The sequence below is a fragment of the Rosa rugosa genome, chromosome 2, assembly GCF_958449725.1.
Source record: "Rosa rugosa chromosome 2, drRosRugo1.1, whole genome shotgun sequence".
In the NCBI taxonomy this organism is placed as follows: domain Eukaryota; kingdom Viridiplantae; phylum Streptophyta; class Magnoliopsida; order Rosales; family Rosaceae; genus Rosa; species Rosa rugosa.
Window position 1 is genome coordinate 12829431 of NC_084821.1, and position 3547 is coordinate 12832977.

The 3547-nt window shown below is 41.3% G+C and overlaps 1 long non-coding RNA gene across 1 annotated transcript; it reads right to left on the minus strand.

Annotated features, from left to right (window-relative positions):
- Positions 1–1059: 1059 nt before the first annotated feature.
- On the minus strand, positions 1060–3013 carry LOC133731671 (uncharacterized). Its single transcript, XR_009856753.1, has 3 exons — positions 2959–3013; positions 2432–2492; positions 1060–1397 (listed from the first exon to the last, which is right to left on the minus strand). It is a non-coding gene; the product is annotated as an uncharacterized LOC133731671 (long non-coding RNA).
- Between the last annotated feature and the right edge of the window lie 534 nt (positions 3014–3547).

Below are 3547 nucleotides of genomic sequence, written 5' to 3' on the forward strand. Positions count from 1 at the left end.
TCTACCAATTTCTAGAACTTCAAACACATAACTATAAAAACCCACTCATGTTCATCTCCCAACTCGATACCATCCAAGACTCAGGTAGACAAAACTATAAGTTGTGGTATCTAAAGTCAACTTCTTTTATTCCGAGCAAAACTATGCTTATACACCCTGGTTAGGTCAACGACCCAAATCGATAATTTTTAAAAAATTTCATTCTATTTAAAATTCTCATTTACTGTTATCTCTTCCCACTTACCAACATCAGTGACCATAGCCACTTGAAAACACAGCCTCTAGACATAACGACCCAGGACATCTCTTCAATTTCCTCTGTTGTCTACCGGAGAGTGATGCGTAATGACGCCGACATAAGGTGTCCAGTTGAGATACATTCCAATGTGGATTCTCTATAAATGATTTCCAACAATGAGATTCACAAAGAATCTCCATCGAATTCCAGTAATATTCCTCATGCCGCTTACAGAGCCGATCGTATCAAGTAACACATTCTCCAAAACTCAATTCAAGGTTAGAACCATCATTATTACTAATTTCAATTCTCCAAAACCGGATTCTAAAACAGTTATAATACTCAGAGACAGCCCAAAACAATGGTCGTTCATCTCTACCAATAAAGTACAAAATAAAACCCCGGTCTCGCACCTTAACCATGCCCCAACAACTTGTCGGCATCGAGGAAGGGATAACCATAACATTTCCTCGAATCATATTTCATAGCACAACTCGAATCTGTAGAGTAGCCTTACTCTACCAATACCAGGGAAATGTGCATATGTAAGGAGACCAATACGTAGCGGAATCCCTAAGAGGTCGGCGTACAAGAGGCATAGCTCCAGAAGAAAACCAACTAGCTTTGTACCTTACACACTTGATGAATACCACAGTACCGAAGAGTACACGATGGGGAACCGCTGCAGTCGGGCCATCACTCGAGAGGTACTGGGCAACACCAAGCATATAAGGTAACAGAATATAAACAAGTCTACAGAACCTAACAACCTAATGCTCTGATACCAACTGACAGGACCCGCCCCAGATTTCACCCTGAAATCCGAAGTGGCCCTGCGGGACCCACTTTAGAAGAAATTCTACCAAAAATTTGGCGGAACTTCCCCTAAAAGTAGGCTACCCAAAACCTGTAGGAAAACATTTACACTTCTAAATCATCCATCCTTAATCTTCTGGAGCCATCTGCTCCCCAAATCACAACTCCAATTTCACAAATATCAGTCTCAACCCAAAAGCAATATTAATCCCATAGGTTATCAGAGCAATACTAATCCACTAGGTAACAAAGAAAACAGAAATAGAATGAGTACGCGGAAGCAATGCAGTTGGCTATGCCTCGACTCCATGTACGCCCGACCTCAACTAATTTCGCCTGCAAACTGGGCATTTGAAACCGAAGGGCCCAGGGGAAAAGTATTGAAAAACACGTTAGCGTGAGTGGACAAAAATAAACAAATTTTAACAAAAGGAAATTTAATACTTTCCCCATTTATTTCTCTAAAAACTCCCGATGCATGCAATGTTTAAGGACAACAAAACAAGAGAAGTTCTGTACAAGAAAAACCGACTAGCCCCGCTAGTCACAACTAAAAGAAAAGATTGAAACTCCAGTACTCAAGAAAAATAGAACCAGCCCCGCTGGTTAAACGGAAATCGAACTAGCCCCGCTAGTCAAAAATAGTAAAGTGAGTAGGGGAAGACGATAGCCATACGAGTAAGCCTCCCAGGCTCGGGTGATAGCCTCCCAGGCTAAAGTACTCCCGTAATATACCCTTACGCCACTAAGTGTAGCGATAGGATACTGGGCTTCAGAATTACTGTCGCAGAGACAGTAACCAGCGCCACAAAGGCGGAGGGCTTCGGTGATCCCATCACCTCGCCACAAAGGCGGAAGATCAAAGCTAGCAATGATAATAGTCACCCAAAGTATGGCAAAAGAAAATCCGAAAACCACAGTAAAATCATAAATACATAAGGCTTCCCCAACTCTCGCAAATGAATTTCCAACGACGTGTCCCACACGCCAAGAGTATCTCAAATCAATAGCAAAAATGCAAGAAATAATAATAAATCATAATCTCCATAATTCGAAACAAAACCAATTCCAAAATCATCATCAAGGCATTCTCAATGCCAAAATCCGAAAGTCGATAAATAAATAAGAAAGATCGATAAATCAACGGCGTGTCCCACACGCCAAAAATAAACTCATATTCAAAAAATAAATAAGATAAAATAAGCATGATCCAATGACGTGACCCCGCACGCCATAAAATCTTCAAATAATAAATTATCCAAAACCATTTCCGAAAAAAATCATATGCACGAGAAAGTAATACGATAAATAAATTATCATCTCGGAAACAAATAAATAAATGCATGCATCATTCTTTGAAAATAAAAGTCCACTCACAGTACTATTGGGCGACCACGCAAACGAGTTCCTTCATTTAACCGTAGCTCGCGGCATTGCCCTGTACACAATTATATTTCTGTAAACGACAATCCGATAAAATAATTACGAACCTAAACGAAACCTGAAAATCCCTATCTCCATTACTTCTCAAATTCAACCCAAATCTCTTCCACAACACCAATTCCTCAATTTATATATTCCACAACGAAAACGAGGGAAAGCCGACGGCCGGATTTCCCACAATTCAATCACAAAACTTCAAACTTCGGAAATTCACAAATAATTCCAAACCCCTCCAAAATTCACCAAACTTCACATACAAGATCTACAACAATTCTACAATTTAATGGGCTAAAAACTGAAATTAAAACACTGCCCTACACGCCTCCACGCGCCACCAACAGTGGCAGTGCGTGGGCCCCACGCGCCACAGGCAACCACCTCCGATGGCCACCAAAATTTGGCAGCACCATCTACTCAACAAACCCAACCTCTTTCTCAACTACAACAAGTTCCAATTTTACCTGGAAGAGCTCCAATTTGGCCGTTGAACACAAGCCCAGAAAACCCAAGAACCCTAGAAATTGAAATTGTTAATTCGACCTCTACACTGCAAATTGAAATGAAAGACCTTAGGGGAAATGATCTATGTCAAAAACCGAACCTTCGATGCCAGTTTGGTGGCCGGAGACTGCCGGAATCGGAAAATATCGGCGTTGACTCAAAACTGCTACAGTGACCGTCCTCTTCTTCTCATTGCTGCACCTTCCACAGTTCATATTAAGCTACGAAATGAACCCAGAAATGAAGAATAGGAAGAGAGCTTTCCAACGACATCTTATACGTTAAAATCCGTCGCCGGATGGAGGAGTTATGGTCGGAAGAAGGTGAAGAGGTCGGAGAGGAAGAGAGGGTCGGGGAGAGAGAAGGGAGAGGGCTCGGTAAGTTTCCGAAAATGGAAACTTACCACAGTAACTCGGCTATTTATAGAAACTTACCATATGAACAGTAACTTTAGTATTTCGCTCATAACTTTCACATACGAACTCTGATTTTTACGTACCACATATGCACGCGCTCGGTTTAACGTCCTCTACAACTTTCATGAAGAAC